The sequence below is a fragment of the Schistocerca piceifrons genome, chromosome 1, assembly GCF_021461385.2.
Source record: "Schistocerca piceifrons isolate TAMUIC-IGC-003096 chromosome 1, iqSchPice1.1, whole genome shotgun sequence".
NCBI lineage: Eukaryota > Metazoa > Arthropoda > Insecta > Orthoptera > Acrididae > Schistocerca > Schistocerca piceifrons.
The window spans coordinates 283,009,102-283,029,872 of NC_060138.1; positions in this window are offsets into that span (position 1 = coordinate 283,009,102).

Sequence of the window (20,771 nt, forward strand, 5' to 3'; positions counted from 1 at the left end):
ATAAGATGAACATCAACAAAAGCAAAACGAGGATAATAGAATGTAGTCGAATTAAGCCGGGTGATGCTGAGGGAATTAGATTAGGAAATGGGACACTTAAAGTAGTAAAGGAGTTTTGCTATTAGGGGAGCAAAATAACTGATGATGGTCGAAGTAGAGAGGAAATAAAATGTAGACTGGCATTGGCGAGGAAAGCGTTTCTGAAGAAGAAAAATTTGTTAACATCGAGTATAGATTTAAATGTCAGGAAATCGTTTCTGAAAATATTTGTATGGAGTGTAGCCATGTATGGAAGTGAAACGTGGACGATAAATAGTTTAGCCAAGAAGAGAATAGAAGCTTTCGAAATGTGGTGCTACAGAAGAATGCTGAAGATTACATGGATAGATCACATCACTAATGAGGAGGTATTGAATAGAATTGGGGAGAAGAGGAGCTTGTGACACAACTTGACTAGAAGAAGGGATCGTTTGGTAGGACATGTTCTGAGACATCGAGGGATCACCAGTTTAGTATTGGAGGGCAGCGTGGAGGGTAAAAATCGTAGATGGATACCCAGAGATGAATACACTAAGCAGATTCAGAAGGATGTAGGCTGCAGTAGGTACTGGGAGATGAAGAAGTTTGCACAGGATAGCGTAGCATGGAGAGCTGCATCAAACCAGTCTCAGGACTGAAGACCACAACAACAACATCAACAACATATTCCATTCTCTTCTTTCCCCTGCAATGCTTTTTTACAACTTCCTCAGTATCACGGCAGTTATCTTAACGCAAGTCTTATCATCCCATCCCTCCTTCTTGTCAGTGTTTGGTCATCTCCTCGCCGGTAGTGCAGAGAACAACTTCATTTCTTATCTAATCAGTCCACCTAATTTTGAACATCCTTCTATAGCATGACATCTCAAACGTTTGCATTCTCCTTCTCCCGGGTTTCCACAAGTCTATGACTCACTTCGGTATGACAATGTGATCCAAATGTAGTTACTCATGAATTTTTTCCCCCAATTAAAGGCGATTTCTGAAACGGCTAGACTCCTTAAGGCCATGAAGACCTGTTTGCCAGTGCTATTGTGTTTGTTTTTTTATGTCCTTGTTGTTTCATCCATTATTTTTCCCCCACGGTTGCAGAATTCTTTCTGTTAGCATATGTCATGGTTCCCACTGCTGACGTTGAGAGAGCAGGAACTGAAAGAGAACCGCCGAAGCCCTGCATGAACTGGGAGCTGATGCAGACTCGGAGCCGCAGAGTACAACTGTTCCCAATCCCTACGTGAACAGAAACGTTATTAAAGTGTTTTCGTTGCACAAAACAGCGAATATGGTGTCTACTGGTAACAGCTGAAGAAAATACATCACTTGGGCGGAAGTTTCTGAACATGAGATATACGTAACATAATTTCAAAGTGACTGTAGTGGTATCTGTATTTGCATTAATCTGCTTTCATTACACAACAATTACAGTGAGCCGTGGCTCGTCTCAGCATTTTTGATTTACCCGCGAGATTATTTCACTTGTTTTCGCCGCAGCGATAGGGGGCGTGATCGCTGATCGCTGTTGGCGCTGGTGCGCGAAGCAAGAGTTCTGGGAGGACGGCTCAGTCGGGATATGGCGACAGGACGGAAGCGGCGGGGAGTCAACTTGTGCCTGCCGATTAAGGACTGCGATGAGTGTGGCTGTTTGCGAGCATGTGGGGCGGACGGAATGCTAGCTTGCTTAGCGTGGTTCTCCATGACCAGCTGTTGTTTGTTGGGCCTAGCACTCGACTGTAACAGGAAACTGCATTGGTGTAGTTCTCGTCACCTGGCTAAGGCCTAAATTTTCATATATTTTTATTATATTTTATGATCATTACTTTATTATGGGGTTGGTACTTGTAGCCAACATTTTGTGATTTGAAATACTTCAGAGAATATCATCATGTGCCAGGTGTCTTCAGTGAATAATTCTTAATTTGTTTCATAGTGTATGGCGCGGTATCCACTATCATCGATCTTTTTATGAAAGTTCTGTCCAAATTATTATTACTTTGTTAAAATTGGTGAGTTTAAATTGTAAATTTCCTAATTCTACTAATATTGCTTGGTATAAACCCATCTATTTCTTGATATTGTCATATTTGTGTATTAAGTTGTGTTTCTTCTCGAGACTGACTGAATTGGTTTCCGTTGGGAAACTGAAAACTTCAGTGTTTACTCATGTCACCAGTCGTTAATGTTATTTCTGTCTTGTAGCTTACTTAACTGATATAAAATAATTTAGAAATTTTGTGTATTTGTCACGAAAGGTGAACTGATGTCACATCACATTGACATTTGTGTAGGGTTTACGTATGTTTAAGTGAAAGCAGGAGGTAAAAAAAAAACTGATTAGCATTGCCACTGTTTTTTCTTTCTTTTTTTTCTTTTTGTAGGCAGTCGGGAATTTGTTGGACTCCTGCCAAATAGGATTTTTTTAAGGTTTGATTTACATGTAGTACAAATCACAAGTTCAATATTTTTCTGGTGTAATTGTTAATATTTGTACATGTTCCACGATTGTAAGATATAATATACCTTTTACTAACAGTACCTTTATGTAATGTTTCAGAGTGGGGCTGCATGTTCTTCTAGAGAATGTTTTTAAAAAAAATTATTGTTAAAATTTCCTTTTAAACTGTTAATTGTAATAACTTGGATGTATAACCAATTATTGTTAAATAATAAATTTGTGTCAACAAGGCTTGGACCAAATAAATGTGCCTACACCTTCCCCATCCTGGCACTGCTACCGTCTGTACATCACATACAGAATTACCTAATACGTTATCGAGGTAACGAGCAATATCACCTGTTACCAGTGTCTGTTACCCGGTTGAACAAAGCGTTTGTTGGAAGCAGCAAGGCTGTGACGGAGGCGCGTGGTGTGCAGCACGCGGGCGCCTGAAGGGCGGCCTCACAGCGACGGCCTCTGGGGGCAGAGCTCCGAGGTCGCTCCTCGAGTCACAGAGCCGCAACTGCTGATAAACCGCCTGACAAAACTGAAGGACATTTCCGTTTTCCACCCTGGTTGTTGTACAATCACCGTTATTTATACCAGTATCAGACGGTATTGGACAGTAGCCATTTTCAAGCATGTACTCCTGTACACGTACTTGAAAATGGGCAACGGCCGAAATCAGCTGATCTTGGTGTAAATAACAGTGATCATACACGGTGATTCAGCTGCCCCTAGCGCTCGGTTTTATGGAACCCGCCACATTTTCAAAAACAACGCGCAAGTTTTCATATTCTCCCATTCACTATGTGCAAAATATTGGCACTACAAGACAAATGAACACGACGTTTAATGTACACTACTGGTCAATAAAACTGCTACACCAAGAAGAAATGCAGATGATAAACGGGTATTCATTGGACAAATATATTATACTAGGACACGATATTACATTTTCACGCAATTTGGGTGCATAGTTCCTGAGAAATCAGCACCCAGAACAACCACCTCTGGCCATAATAACGGCCTTGATACGCCCGGGCATTGAGTCAAACAAAGTTTGGATGGAGTTTACAGGTACAGCTACCCATACAGCTTCAACACGATACCACAGTCCATCAAGAGTAGTGACTGGCTTATTGTGTCGAGCCATTTGCTCGGCCACCATTGACCAGACGTTTTCAGTTGGTGAGAGATCTGGAGAATGTGCTGGCCAGGGCAGCAGTCGAGCATTTACTGTATCCAGGAAGGCCCGTACAGGACCAGCAACATGCGGTCGTGCATTGTCCTGCTGAAATGTAGGGTTTCACAGGAATCAAATGAAGGGTAGAGCCACGGGTCGTAACACATCTGAAATGTAACGTCCACTGTTCAAAGTGACGTCAATGCGAATAAGAGGACCGCTACGGTCGCAGGTTCGAATCCTGCCTCGGGCATGGATGTGTGTAATGTCCTTAGGTTAGTTAGGTTTAAGTAGTTCTAAGTTCTAGGGGACTGATGACCTCAGAAGTTAAGTCCCATAGTGCTCAGAGCCGAACACGAGGTGACCGAGACGTGTAACCAACGGCACCTCATACCATCACGACGGGTGATACGCCAGTATGGCGATGACGAATACACGCTTCCAATGTGCGTTCACTGCGATGTTGCCAAACACGGATGAGACCATCATGATGCTGTAAACAGAACCTGGATTCATCCGAAAAAATGACGTTTTGCCATTCGTGCACCCAGATTCGTCGTCGAGTACACCATCGCAGGTGCTCCTGTCTGTGATGCAGCGTCAACGGTAACCGCAGCCATGGTCTCCGACTTGATAGTCCATGCTGCTGCAAACGTTGTCGAACTGTTCCTGCAGATGGTTGTTGTCTTGCAAAGGTACCCATCTGTTGGCTCAAGGATCGAGACGTGGCTGCACGATCCGTTACAGCCGTGCGGATAAGATGCCTGTCATCTCGACTGCCAGTGATACGAGGCCGTTGGGATCCAGCACGGCGTTCCGTATTACCCTCCTGAACCCACCGATTCCATATTCTGCTAACAGTCATTGGACCTCGACCAACGCGAGCGGCAATGTCGCGATACGATAAACCGCAATCGCTATAGGCTACACTCTGACCTTTATCAAAGTCGGAAACGTGATGGTACGCATTCCTCCTCCTTACACGAGGCATCAGAATAACGTTTCACCAGGCAACGGTCAACTGCTGTTTGTGTATGACAAATGGGTTGCAAACTTTCCTCATGTCAGCACGTTGTAGGTGTCGCTACCGGCGCCAACCTTGTGTGAATGCTCTGAAAAGCTAATCATTTGCAGATCACAGCATCTTCTTTCTGTCGGTTAAATTTCGCGTCTGTACCACATCATCATCGTGGTGTAGCAATTTTAATGGCGAGTAGTGTATTTAAACTTTGTATCGCTGGAGGCGATGGTTTCAGAGTTTTTCAAGAAAAACGCAGTTGAAGATCACTTGGTATGTCTTTCTTGAATAATTCGAAAACTACGGGTTCTAGCGAAAAACTGTCGTACTAGAAAATTTAACTACATTACGTTTCCTACAACTGTTCCTCATAATTTTTTCTGTAGGACTAATAGTCTACGTGTAGTGAGTGAGGGAATATGGAAATCTTGTTCATGGTATTTGGGGGTGCTGCAGATTAAATAAAACCCAGCGGTAGAGGCAGCTGAATCACCCTATACAGCAAACACGGTGGAAAATGGAATTGTTCTTTGATAAAATTCTGACCATGAGACCCAAAACGGAAAAAAGAAAAACTATCGTCCGCAAAAATCTTCGCGACACCTGCTTGTATGCGAACGTGTGAGAGCTGAGATACAAGGGGAAATGGAAATGAGAGAATGACACTTACGAAATTACAAGAAAATAGCTTCTCTGTGACCCAAATAAATGCAGACTGTTCCAAAGCGAACGTCTTTGTACATCTGTGAAATCTAAATCCGGTGAGTGGTATTCCAAACCCTGTTGCTCAAAACCCTGCTGCATTCTAAACCCTGTAGTGTGACGTGTTCGCATCCTCCTTGGTATGCTGTACAGATGGCGTTTTCATGTCTGTTCCAATCTTCGATGGCGGCTCTCCCGACCCCTTACAGTGTCTAAAGAGGGTCCCTGCGATGATGTTCTGGCCTTTCAACTGTTCTCAAGCACGCTCAGTCGTGTTTATGCAAACATATTCCGCAAGCCGTTCCCCTGGGTTGATACGTGCCTCCTGGAGTTTCATGCGACAATCGCTGTAGATTCGTGCATTATCATCTTCAAAGACCAAAATGTTGATTTTAGGGCGGAAAATAGGTTGGAAGATGTTGCCTCGATATTGCACAGCATTCAAATTATTGATCTCAAAAGCGTTGAAAGGTCTCCTGCATCCGTACATGATACCGAGCCAATACTGACGCACCTAACCCACCTCCAGGCTGCATTCGTGGGGCTGCTTGCCCGAGGTTGCCGTTTGTGATCGACCACGCCAACACACTCTTCTACGACGATCGTTAGGTATCACACGAATCCTGTACTTGTCGCTGAACAGCACTAGACGCCTCTGTTCCGTGTTCTATTCCAAGTGTTCCTTTGCCCCCTTGCTTCGATGGTGCGATGCTGGAGGTTTGTCCTGCAATTTGTAGTGGACGCCTGGTGGTCAAATTGATCGTCTGAAGATGGTTTTGTGTTGGATGTGGACGACCGTCCCAGTGGCCCCCATTGTTGCAGTACGTCCTTCTAGAGATCAAGAGGAAGAGTACGGAGAGATGGAGCAAATGACAACGAAGATCTGAGCAAATTATTAACTCTCCACTACAAGGTCAGGAATGGATTTCAAAACGCAATATCGACGGCAACAAGGGCCTTCCTCTCAATGCTTCTAACAGCAAAGTGATACTGTGGAGCTCGGTTCAGATCCCAGTAGGGCAAACCTGATTTGGGTTGCCCGTAAGTCGCATCAGGCGAACACCAACCCAAATAAGGTTTGCCCTGCTGTGATCTGAACCGAGCTTCACAGTATCCTTTCAACCAAGCCACGCATCCAGTGATACATGTGAAGGTGGAACTTCAGATTATAAAGTTTCTCGACACCGACGAAAATCTGAAGTCGACTGATGCCACATTGTACTGAATTTTGGACAACTGTTTCACAATCCCTTAGTACGTCTAAGACAGTCATGTACTGTTACATAGGGGCCAGCGAAAATTAACCCTTTATACAAGCATTAAAGACCTACACCGAGTCACCAAAATGTTCTAACACAATTACGAAACGTCTCGCTCTCGAATGCTGATTCGAACTTTCGCTATCATTATTAGATATTTAACTACCTAATATTATTATGAACATGTATCAAATCAGGATACAGGAGAACACATCATTAACCCGTAACAGCCGCATTTACGATTATACATTATCACATCCTTCCGCAGCACACTCTTACCTACGCTTAAACGTACTCTGAATACGTCACTAAAGCTGCCAGACACGGACAGAATCTGGCTTCCTGCCACTTCAAGGGATTCTTGCAAGCGAGACATCAGACCTGTGTGCACAGGCATTGGAGCCAAATGACTAGGATGGTACGACTGAGAAAAAAGTGCTCTGGCGAGATAGCAGTCTGGAGAAATCTTACAATAATCGTTGTACATTGTTTAATTTTGTGAGCACTGGTTTACTGAAATACTGGCAAGGTGTTTTAGATCATTTCGTAACTCATCTTGATTAGTGGTAATGTGGGTGATTGTTAGCTCGATTCAAACGACTTTTGCTACTGGATTTAAGCTCTTACAATTCGACGTACGTGATAGATCCTACCTCAAGAACAACTATCTAGTCTTAAATACAAAACAGAAGGCATACGTAGTACGTAAGATTTATGCACAATGAAAGCATTTGTGTTTCGATGCTTGCCTGCTGTTTACAAGTATAACACGGGTCAAAGTTTCCGACAGACCGCTAGGCCATAAAAAAGGCTCCGCGCAATATAGCGCAACTAGTCAAACTTGAAAGACACAATCTTGTTATCTTTACGTTCAGATGACAATCAGACTGGAATTGTAGGAAGAAATTTCTTGTTTTTGCCTAACACTGAAAGTGATCGTGTGGTTCTTACTCCACGAGGCTCAGTTTGCATGAAAATTATGTAACTTACAGATCTGAATTAGCAGCGCTAGAGTAAATGCCTTGTAGGATCCGAACCGAATAAAATCATTAGGAATAAATGTGAACCATGTGTAACATCCTTAAAAAAAGCTCAATAAATACGAGAGAAATGTGTGGTTTCTCTATGATTTATTGATGGAAGCCTGAAAGTTATTTTAGGAAAAATAGGAAGCACAGAAATGAAGTGTAGAGAAAGAGAACGTATCACACGAAAGAAGACTTCATAAGAAACGAAACAATATAGTAAGAACTGGAAGTAGTGTAAGACGAACGTGTTCCAGCCTCTAATGTTAACAGATGCAGGCAATTCTCGGAAATCAGTAGCTGTGCGTAAAAATGCGGAGTGCTAGAAAGTGATGCGTTTTGAAGATTGTCTCACTGTGTAGGAACAAAGACGTATCATATATGGTCCTTCAAAAGATAAAATTCATCTCGCAGAAAAGTTCTGGATGGAAATCAATAGTAGCGAAACAAAAATTATTAGGTGCCAAGAGACGGGACATGAAATGCTTCGGTGTATCCGTTGGAAACGAATATCAGGCCCAGAAAACGACGTTCCGATATCTCGGAATCTGTTGCGATTGTAAAGGCAAAATAACTACATCCTGAAATGAACTTCTGTGGAAAGAAATATTATTGGCACCAAACAGAGATCTAAGTAACAAAAGGATTCCTTAAGGGCTCGATTATATATGGGTCAGGAATTTTGAAAGAGGAAGGTGACGAGATTTTGATGTATAGTATCGAAGAAAAATGATGTACATACGTAGAACAGACAGTTTGAAATGAATAAATGGTTGGAGGCGCAGCAGAGGCTGTTAGGCACCTCCTCTGCGATTCCTGCCAGATGGAGCTGTGGTGTGACGCGATGGTCACGATAGCAGTTTGTGGATGAGATTCAAGCTGCCTGAAAGCACTTTAATGTCAAGTAACTTTCTTTAAAAAGGGAGACAGTATGAGCGAGGTTAGCAACTTCGCAATGAGAAAAGGGGGACTAAAGAAAGAGGAAGGGAAGAAAAAGAAGAAGAAGAAGAAGAAGGAGAAGGAGAAGCTGATGATGATGATGGTGGTGTTGGTGGTGATGATGAGAATAATAAGAAGCAATATTTACATTTTTTTCGTGTTCCGGACCTCAATCGGTAAAACCGCAACCCTTACAGCATCCGCTTGTTGCCCGTCCGTCCGCCAGCCTGCCTGTGTGTCCACGTGTTAAAATCCCTTTATCATAGGAACGATTAGACGTATCAAGTTGAAATTTGTGCCACATACTAAGATCTATACTCTCTTGGCAGTATAATAAATTTAAGCTTCTCAGGACATGCAACCATAAGATACGCCCATTTATGTCACCAATTTTTTTTAATCGAAAAACTCACGAATCAAAACCTACAGGGTACATACCGACAGTTAATAATCATGGAATTTGGCAAGAAGAAAGCTTTCAATATACATACAAAGGAAAAAATCATAAAATCGTTCATTTGTAATTATATCACACGAAAAAATAATTCTTTTGTCATTTGTTATCCGAAACTGAAATTACAACATTCTCGAAAATCTTGAAATCTCTGGGACCGATATCTTGTTCGTATCAGAGTCGATAACAGGCGAAAATCATGGATATTCCGCGATTCTCGGAATGGATGAACCGTCTAAATACGTAATTATTTTTGTACGGAACCCTCAGAGCGCGAGTGCTACTCGGACCTAACCAATTTTTATTTTACCAGGTGATCAAAAAGTCAGTATAAATTTGAAAACCGAATAAATCACGGTACAACGTAGATAGAGAGGTACAAATTGACACACATGCTTGGAATGACATGGGATTTTATTAGAACAAAAAAAAAAAAAAAAAAGTTCACAAAATGTTTGACAGAAGGCGCTTTATCTGATCAGAATAGCAATAATTAGCATGACAAAGTAAGACAAAGCAAAGATGATGTTCTTTACAGGAAATGCTCAAGATGTCCACCATCATTCATCAACAATACCTGTAGTCGGGGAATAATGTTGTGAACAGCACTGTAAAGCATGTCCGGAGTTATGGTGAGGTTCAAATGGTTCAAATGGCTCTGAGCACTGTGCGACTTAACTTCTGAGGTCATCAGTCGCCTAGAACCTAGAACTAATTAAACCTAACTAACCTAAGGACATCACACTCATCCATGCCCGAGGCAGGATTCGAACCTGCGACCGTAGAGGTCGCTCGGCTCCAGACTGTAGCGCCTAGAACCGCACGGCCACTCCAGCCGGCTATGATGAGGCATTGGCGTCGGATATTGTCTTTAGCATGCCTAGAGATGTCGGTCGATCACGATACACTTGCGACTTCAGGTAACCCCAAAGCCAATAATCGCACGGACTGAGGTCTGGGGACCTGGGAGGCCAAGCATGACGAAAGTGGAGGCTGAGCACACGATCATCACCAAACGACGCGCATCTGCCGGACATCTTGTGAACTTTGTTTTTTTTTTCTTTTTTTGGTTCTAATAAAACCCCATGTGATTCCAAGCATGTGTGACAATTTGTACCTCTCTATCTACATTGTTCTGTGGTTTATTAAGTTTTGAAATTTATACTGACTTTTTGATCACCCGGTATTTTATTTTATTTATTTAATTGTTTATTTATTTATTTGCTACTGTTGTAGCTGCAACACGAAGTACAGCACATTATAAGTGACGCACGGAAGCTTCTGCTTCGCCAACGACCGTCCCAAACGTAATGCGAGGAGGATACGTTCGACGGGAAGAGAGCGCGCGCGTACTGTACGTGCTGAGCGCGGCCGTGTGAGCGGCGCGGCGCGGCACGGCGCGTGTCGCGGCCGTGAGAGCGCGGGCCGGCTGGGGACCGCGAGACCGGCTGCCGGCTGGCGGCTGGCGGCGCACCGGCCGGCCGTCGTGACGAGGCCGCGCCGCTTTTCTGGGTCAGCGGCTCCGCGAGCGGCGCGCAGCTTCCGCCTCCGCCGCCGAGCTTCCCACCGCCGGCTCCTGCACTGCCCGCCCAGCATACCTTCTCTGCAGGAGTAACATACCCGCTCCTCACCTTGCCGACGGTTGCCTACAGACAGAAAACTGGCTACTAGAGGCGTTTGCGACTTCACAACAGCAGTAGGTCCCCACAGACGTAAGGAACCAAAGTGTATTCTCGAAGCAGAGCAAAGGCATGAAAAATGTTTCGTTGACAGTGGAGTCACTAGAGTTGGGGAAAACACTTGGTCCTAAACTAAGAGGGGCGCTCAGTAACCAACGCAACATCAACTACTGGCCATTAAAATTGCTACACCAAGAAGAAATGCAGATGATAAACGGGTATTCATTGGACAAATATATTATACTAGAACTGCATTGTGATTACATTTTCACGCAATTTGGGTGCATAGATCCGGAGAAATCAGTACCCAGAACAACCACCTCTGGCCGGCATTGATACGCCTGGGCATTGAGTCAAACACAGCTTCGATGGCGTGTACAGGTACAGCTGCCTGTGCAGCTTCAACACGATACCACAGTTCATCAAGAGTAGTGACTGGAGTATTGGGACGAGCCAGTTGCTCGGCCACCATTGACCAGACGTTTTCAATTGTTGAGAGATCTGGAGAATGTGCTCGTCAGGGCAGCAGTCGAACATTCAGTATCCAGAAAGGCCCGTGCAGGACCTGCAACATGCGGTCGTGATTTATCCTGCTGAAATGTAGGGTTTCGCAGGGATCGAATGAAGGGTAGAGCCACGGGTCGTAACACATCTGAAATGTAACGTCCACTGTTCAAAGTGCCGTCAGTGCGAACAAGAGGTGACCGAGACGTGTAACCAATGGCACCCCATACCATCACGCCGGGTGATACGCCAGTATGGCGATGACGAATACACGCTTCCAGTGTGCGTTCACTGTGATGTCGCCAAACACGGATGCGACCATCATGATCCTGTACACAGAAGCTGGATTCCTCCGAAAAAATGACGTTTTGCCATTCGTGTAGCCAGGTTCGTCGTTGAGTACACCATCGCAGGCGCTCCTGTCTGTGATGCAATGTCAAGGGTAACCGCAGGCATGGTCTCCGAGCTGATAGTCCATGCTGCTGCAAATGTCGTCGAACTGTTCGTGCAGAAGGTTGTTGTCTTGCAAACGTCCCCATCTGTTGACTCAGGGATCGAGACGTGGCTGCACCATCTGACCGAAGCCTCTTACTATTGCAAATAAATATTTTATTGTGGTCAATATAGTTTTTAATTCGTTCTAACGTATTTTAGCTACACAGCTGATTTTCTCCATCTCTGTTTTCTTTGTGTTTGCTAAATGTTTATGTGCAGTGGGTGGAGAGCTTAGTTTGATAGGCAACATTACCGGTGCAAAAGAGATTTAATTAATAATAATAACAATAGTTATAATAATTATTATTATGATAAAAAGTTTACATTTGATTTCAACATAAAAGTATCTCATCCATTTTATCTTTCTTTTTAATTTCCAGTTATGTTACTAAGATCTGGAGCAAGAACTCGGCTGACAGCAATCCTTAGAGCATTTGCTTTAAATTAAAATTAGAAACTCTTGCACGAAATCTAATTTTAATACAAGACATAACAGAAATAACCTTTCACATACATATGTGAAACCAAAGATAGAAATAATCTTCGCTGTTTCTCTGTGCAACTTAGGAAATACTTCAATCGGCAAATTCTGATAGAATCCGGGCCAACCTTTGATATTGTAAAATAAATCTTTTGAGTGACAATCGGTTCACAAATCAGTTCAAAACGTAAATCGCAAGGCACTCTTTCGGTTCCTGTCGAAAAGCTATCAAGTATTCGCTGCAAGTTAGTAATTTCCTGTAACAAAAAACAAAATCAAATGTGACATCGTAGGCTTTCCCGGCGTAATAAGCCTTGAAAGTCTCTTCCAGAACAGTTCTCAGCGGGACTCAGCAGCAGTCTCCTGAAGATGGTGAACAGTTGGATCGCCGAAATATTGAATCCACTTAATTTTAGGATCCGCCAGCAAAACCGAAGAGACTTTCAAGAAGAAAATCAAATTCTGATAAGTGAAAGTAACATATAAAGATGCTTTTAGTAATTAAAAGGCTATATGCTATAATAAACAGTGTCTGTGGAATATTGTTTAAATGTAATATTACATTTGTACATTTAACGAAATCGACTTGATTTAGCTGTTAGTGAATTTATCCCTAAACTTATTTTAAGGAATTTTAGCACGACGACCTATTTTTCAAAGCGTGATACTTCCCACACAGATAATATCAAACAAAGCCATAGTACCGTTTTGATAAAGCACTTTTAAAAATTTATATGTCGCTCACCTATCTCAGGAAAATGTTACGTACTTTTCTCAGAAAAGTCGCTTTTGAGGAGCTGAAGTTAACGTTGGAAAGCTTTTATTTTGCACGCCACATCGCTCATGTGATTAATTAGTTTTTGGAGTTTCAGACTTAAATCATTTAGGAGAGTCAAAAAGTCTGCTAAAAAACTTAAATCAGGCTCATGCAAAATTGGGTCCGGACATCCCAAGGGTTCCGAAAACTGAGCGACAGCGTGGTGTAGTGGAAAAACTGCGGGAATCACTTTTCTTCTGTTCATTCAGCGTACGTCAGCGTGGTAGGGGCCATCTGAATACCCCTCCTCAAATGAAATCAAAAATTCTTTGAACTCTCAGTGAATGAGCCGTTGAGAACGAATATTGTTTACGGTACGTGTCACTACGTTCATCAAGTATTGCACTTCGACAGCTTTTGCACTGACAGCCTCTTGGCATGAAAAACAATGAACGGAAGGTAAATTCAGCATGTTAAGCTTTTTCCACAATAGGCTTATAAACCATTTTACTTTACTGCACGTTGTTGGCGACCCGTCTGTGGTTACAGAAAACTTTTCTCAAGTGAGTCCTATTCCTTCATCTGTCACTTCGACCGCTTCTAAAATACCCGACCCTGTAGCAGTGTCTTTCACCGAAATCATATCCAGGAGTTCTCCCGTTAAAAGTAGATCGTCCTCCACGTCACACGAGAAAGTGGCTAACTGAGTCATTTCATTAACATCCATGGACTCATCAAGTGCGATGGAGCTCGCTAGGAGGTTTCCAATTCTGGCTGCCAACTGTTCATGCAAATTCCCGGCAATGTTGCTGAATCACTGAGATATTATCATACTGGAAAGTGGTATTCTCGTGTACGCGGTAGTTAATATTGGATTCATAGTGTCTTCCACGTCCAGCAAAACATTCCTCTTTAATGGGCATTCCATAAACGGGTTCCCAGCTCTTGCTAAACGTAGAGAAACTTTACAACTAGCCGCCGGCCGTTGTGGCCGAGTGGTTCTAGGCGTTTCAGTCTGGAACCGCGCGATCGCTACGGTTGGAGGTTCGAATCCTGCCTCAGGCATGGATGTGTGTGATGTCTTAGGTTAGTTAGGTTTAAGTAGTTCTAATTTCTAGGGGACTGATGACCTCAGCTGTTAAGTCCCATAGTGCTCAGAGCCATTTGAACCTTTTTTTTTTTTCAACTAGCACTAAGAGTCCTTTCACAGCACACTTCATATTCTTCACCCCAAATCAGAGAAAAAAAGATTGTGTTAGGAATAATACAAGCAAAAACAAAACGAATATACATTTACAAGGAATGTAAACGAAGTTTTGTTCTTTCGTAGGACCTTTAACGAAAATAAACATGCTAAAATGCTGGTATAAACCTCATTTGTGAACAAAGACTCTGTCGTACAAGAGTTTGCAACTTCCTAAATTCTTCCTTTATGGCGTCCCCTGAGACTTCACTATACTATTCTTAATGAAATTTTCTGTAGTGTCTTTCAGTAGCTGAATTTCTTATACACGTAATTACTGGGAAGTTGCCACTCCGGTTTAAATGGGTTTATGTAAATATTTCCTTTTGCGGAGAATATTGTTCCATTACGATAGTAACTGTGTGACACTTATCTATGTCACGTTGAGTAAGCTGTCTGTCAATTACGCACTCAGCAGCACATCACGACGGCATCACCATGCAAGCCGACTTGAGGCTAATCAAGCCGATGCACCTTGGACGCGCGCGGTTTTCCTTGTATGAGAGGCCTTGCTCTGGATTAGCACCAACGGGCCCGACTCCATCCAACTAGCGTGTTACCGTCGTGTTAGGCACCTTCACTGCATCAGACACTGCAAAGAGATCTTAGATTCGACCCAAGGCTTTTAATTCGGACATGATGAACAGAAATGTATCACACAATCTCTCCTCAACTTAACGCCTAAATAGAGAAAATGAAACGTTTTTTCCACTACCAGGATTTGAAGTGTTTACCTTCGAGTCGACCGCCGCAGCAACAGCGTGCATTAGCGACCTCGGCCACGGAGCCGGCTAATCCGCACATGATGGAGAGGCAACCGGCGGTGCGCCCGACACTCCCCTGAAGTGGCTCAGGAGCAGCATTGTGTTTGATGGAGTGGAACGCCTTCCACCTTTTCCACTCGCGTATCGCTAACACGACCTCGGTAGCCATGACAACTGCATAAAGAGCGGCAGTCTTCCGCCGGCTCCCCGTGAATGCGCCGCGGGTCGCTTTCACAACGGAGAGTGTGCCTGCCAAGCGCATTTATCAGCGCGCTATAAGCGCCGCCGTAATTGGCTACAAAGCCCCCGCTCCAGTATCTCACATCTAACCCACACTCTCCGCCTTAATGGAATACGTGGCACGAAAGTGAAAAGTGCAGCGTGGACACAGTTTGGTAGCCTTAACTACTTTACGTATACAGATAAGTCTGTCAAGTTAGTTGAACGCTCCTTACTTAGTTTTTGCAGTACATCAGATGCATGACGCTCTCGTGGTCTCAGGACCGGCTTCATAGGATAAAAACAGGCAGCAAGGTGAAACTTCCTGGCAGATTAAAACCGTGTGTCGGACCGAGACTCGAACTCGGGATCTTTGCCTTACGCGGGGAAGTGCTCTACCAACTGCGCTACCCAAGCACGACTCACGCCCCGTCCTCACAGGTTTTCTTAATCTGCCAGGAAGTTTCATATCAGCGCACACGCCGCTGCAGAGTGAAAATTCCATTCTAGAAACATCCCCCAGGCTGTGGCTAAGCCATGTCTCTGCAATATCCTTTCTTTCAGGAGTGCTAATTCTGTAAGGTTCGCAGGAGAGCTTCCGTAAAGTTTGGAAGGTAGGAGACGAGGTACTGGCAGAAGTAAAGCTGTGAGGACGGGGCGTGACTCGTGCTTGGGTAGCTCATTTGGTAGAGCACTTGCCCGCGAAAGGCAAAGGTCCCGAGTTCGAGTCTCGGTCCGGCACACAGTTCTAATCTGCCAGGAAGTTTCATATCACCGCACACTCCGCTGTAGAGTGAAAATTTCATTCTAGGCAATATGGTGTCCCTGCCTTTTGCAAAATAAGCTTTTCGTTACCATCATCAGTGAGGCTCTGTTCTTGTGTAGAAGTACTGTTATGCCATTTAATCGCAGGATACCACGGTGTAAGAGACGCATCCTAGCCGAGGTCGCTAACCACGTCTCAGCGGTGGCGTTCTACTCGGGGCGGTTCGCCATTTCGAAACCTCATGGTGGAAAATTTTCACGGGCATTATTTGGCCGGCATCGAGAGGAGATTGTGTGTGTGTGTGTGGGGGGGGGGGGGGAGGGGCATAAACTTCTTCTAATAATTTCCGCGTATGCAGCCGGATCCCGTCGACATTCTGCTGCAATATTTCGGCCCAGAGACGTCCGTCCATCATCAGGCGAGTACACAACTACTGAAGAGCCCAGGTGCAAGCGCGGTATTTATGCCGAATCTCGCGCATGCGAAATGAACTGGCATCCTACAGCGCACGCGTCAGGTTGAAAGTATCATTGATGAGATTGTTCTAAATGAATTATTCAGCAAACCTGCATCTGACTGCGTCTGTGAACTTGTTTCTTGCACTCCTCCATTTTGCTAGAAATGCAACATGTATTTGACTGCCGGCCGGAGTGGCCGTGCGGTTCTAGGCGCTGCAGTCTCGAACCGAACGACCGCTACGGTCGCAGGTTCGAATCCTGCCTCGGGTATAGATGTGTGATGTCCTTAGGTTAGTTAGGTTTAATTAGTTCTAAGTTCTAGGCGACTGATGACTTCAGAAGTTAAGTCGCATAGTGCTCAGAGCCATTTGTATTTGACTCAGCAATAAAATTTGTGCAATGGCATTAAGATGGTATTGAAAAATTAACTTTTGGCCCTGATGTTTACTTGGTTCTTTCATTGGTGGGTAACTTTACCCTACTACTCATTTTCATATTCAATTTAAGCAAAGGATACAATGTTGATCTCAATATATATATATATATATATATATATATATATTGTTAAAATTTTATGTCATAGACAAAAACCTACATTTCCAACATTTTTGTAGCACGAAACAATCTTACAAAAAAATTTTACCAAACGCTTACTGTGTCAAACCTTGGACATACAAATCCTAACTCTGAATATTATCTAACAAAACCAATTTGAAGTCGTTATATATCTTCTCTCATTTACGTGCTAAGGTTTGGTCTGGGGCAGCGAGCGCGACCTACCTTACAGCTGTCACCACATCTCTGCTTCCTCCGGGCACCTAGCTGCGACTCCTCAGCTTTTTACTGCACGCGCCCGGCGCTCTTAACCATCAAAGAACCTCCTACTCAAAGATATTGTACTCGTTCCACCTTGCGGTTGGCAACTACCGACTATATTCTGGAGCTACCCTGATCAGACCTTAGCACATACCTTTCAAGGTGTTGACATGCGCGGCATAGCCGAGGGCATAGCCGAGTTGTACGTGCCGCCCTCGGTGGTGAAAATAACAGATCATCTAGTCATTGAGTATCGAATGTCACCGCCGATTCCGCTGTGATTGTATAATTTTAATAATAGGATTCCAATTTTTATCCATCTGAAAGCCGTTGTCACGATTTATAAGATTGTCGGCAAGACGTATTTTCACTGATTCTTTGATTACAGAATCCCAAAATCCGTAAACCGAAGCTAAAATTTTTGTTTAATTGTATTTCATTGAATGTCCCAAAGAAATACAGTGCTCTGCTACTGCCGATTTTGACGGCTGCCGCAGACGGGTGTATCTTTCATGTTCTGTGCATCGTTCGTGGACAGATCTTGTCGTCTGGCCAATATATGCAGACCCACATTCACGGGGAATTTTGTAGACGCCTGCTTTCTTCAGTTGTAAATCGTCTGTAACGGATCCAACCAGGGCCCGGTTCTTTGCTGGTGGACGGAACATAACCTTGATTTTATTTTTCTTCAGTAATCTGCCTAATTTCGACGACACATTCGCGGCGTATGGAAGGAACGCAGTTGATTTATAGTCGTCATCAGCGTCCTCAGTGCGCATAGCCTTCCTTATTTGGCGTGAAGTGTAGCCATTCTCTTTAGAAACATTTTCCAAGTGTTCTAATTCTGCGTGGAGGTTTTCATCATCCGATATTACATGCGCTCGATGCATTAAGGTACTGAGAACACCGGCTGTTTGTGCTGGGTGATGGCAGCTTGACTCCTGGAGATACAGTGCTGTAAGCGGGCCGGAGTGGCCGTGCGATTCTAGGCGCTTCAGTCCGGAGCCGAGCGACCGCTACGGTCGCAGGTTCGAATCCTGCCTCGGGCATGGATGTGTGTGGTGTCCTTAGGTTAGTTAGGTTTAATTAGTTCTAAGTTCTAGGCGACTGATGACCTCAGAAGTTAAGTCGCATAGTGCTCAGAGCCATTTGAACCATTTTTACAGTGCTGTAGGATGCCAGCTCATTTAGCATGCGCGAGATTCGGCATAAACACCGCGATTGCACCTGGGCTCTTCAGTAGTTGTGTACTCACTTGATGATGGCCGGACGTCTCTGAGCCGAAATATCGTGGCACAATGTCGACGGGATTCGGCTGCATACCCGGAAATTGTTAGAAGAAGAAATACACCGGGAAAATTTCAGACGGCTATGAAGTTGTTGATCAGCAATCTTTGCACCCATGTCCTGGATTGAATTCCAAACTTCTCCGCCGTGCAGCGATACGTCTGTCGGAAGAGGACTTTAAACTCGACGGCTGTTTGCGAAAGTAGACCATGTGCCGGCAATACGTTTCAGCGCCCCCCGTCCCTTTGTCCATGACAACATAAATCCAATTCGCCTCTGTACAAACAAGCACTTATCACAGACATCAAAGCGACACAGACATACATGACTCTTCGTAGCGGGCCGGAGGAGGTCAATGCGAACCACATTCACGAGGACGTTGCCTAGAACGGTGATGCAGAGTTCCTACATCTTCTCCCCTCCTCTCATGCCCTGAGTATTGGACTACATCTGATCACGACATAAATTTAAACTAGGCATGCACTGGTACTACTGGCAAGAAGACTTTTGCTGCTTTTGTCTTTATGATACATTCAGAAACACTTGCGTCACTAACATATCCACGTCTCCTGCTCGATTACAGAATAATACTGATAACCTTCGAGGTGCTATAGAGCTGTGGCTCCCAACTTGGGGATAACTACCCCCAAGGGGTAAAAAACAAAGGGTTCAATTGCGTTTCGGTCTCGAAACTAAATTATTTTAAAACACAATTACTGTTATTATTTTTACGTATGACTTTAAACTGATTACATATGTTATTAACAATTACATGAGCCTTTATTTTTCAAATACTAACACTAACGCATTTGGAGGTTATATCTTGTGAAACATATGCATCACATTGTGCCGTCACAGCCAAGCTTAAAGAATTTACCCCCGTATCAATAGCAATACTTATTAAATGAGGGCGTTTACTACGCTTGAGTGAAATAATATTTAATTTTATTTTGGACAAGCATCTATATAATGCAGCGATGGATGAACTTTGCAATTGTTACCGATATAAAAATACACAAAGATAAACTGTTAAAGTGCTACAATTTAAAAACGTGTGCTAGTGTGGAAAACTCTCTTGTTCTCCTGTTCTCTTACGCTCTTGTTCTCTTACTCTCTTGTGTTGTTGTCTCTGTTATCATTCATCTCCCCCCGTCGGAGGTTCGAGTCCTCCCTTGGGCATGGGTGTGTGTGTTGTCCTTAGCGTAAGTTAGTTTCAGGTAGATTAAGTAGTGTGTAAGCCTAGGGACCGATGACCCCCGCAGTTTGGTCCCATAGAACTTACCACAAAATTTCCAATTTTCTGTTATCATTACCGATACGAGATTGTCGATATACTGTATGAAATCATACAAGTGTCATGAAAGCTGATTCACATTAAAAATCTAAAAAAAATATTTTCTGTATACGGAGTAAGTTATTTGATCATCCTTTCAATGAGAACTATAATAAAAAATTCACCTCAGTAAAAGTGAAATATTTAACTATGAAGACTTCTCGTTTGGTTCGCGATCTCTTTAAGCGCCATTTCGTGCGTGATTACAATTTGACCGGTACAGCTGTTAGAACTTATATTTATTTTACAAAGTCCGACAATCATCCTGTATAATGTTTCCCGAACGAAAAACGTGATCTCTGTTCGCGGCCTCATAAAATACTGCCAAACGAATCATTCCCCAAACAGACTACGGGCCGTAGATATTTCCACAATCTAGGAAAAGAAAGTGATGTTACTGGTAATTATTCTTGTCTATCATGCAAATTAATTGCGATAAATCAAAGAGAAACTGTTTCATTGTTGGGCCCAGTTCTTCTTCTAAGGCTGCCGTTGAAGATAGAATTTTCACTTAGTGATTTACACAACTTTCAAATTTTACGATTCTTAGATTTGATAGCTAAACTCAAGTTTTACTTCAAATTAGAGGCGGTAACATTACAACATACGCTTGTAGTTGCAGGTATTACCACAATACACCAGAAATTGCTTCACCATTCACTTCGCAGAAATAAAGGAATAAATTGACAGTGATACCCTACAATAAATACGCCATGGTTACGACACTATTGTAGGTTCTAAGCATTATTATTATTATTATTATTATTATTATTATTATCATTATTAGTGACTGTGGTCAGACACAAAGAATTGGCAATTTGAAGTCTTCCAATTTCTACCAGTTCAGAACTAAGGAGCCCAGCAATCAAATGATTTACAAATAGTGGGTAAAGTGCACACATTTTATCATGGT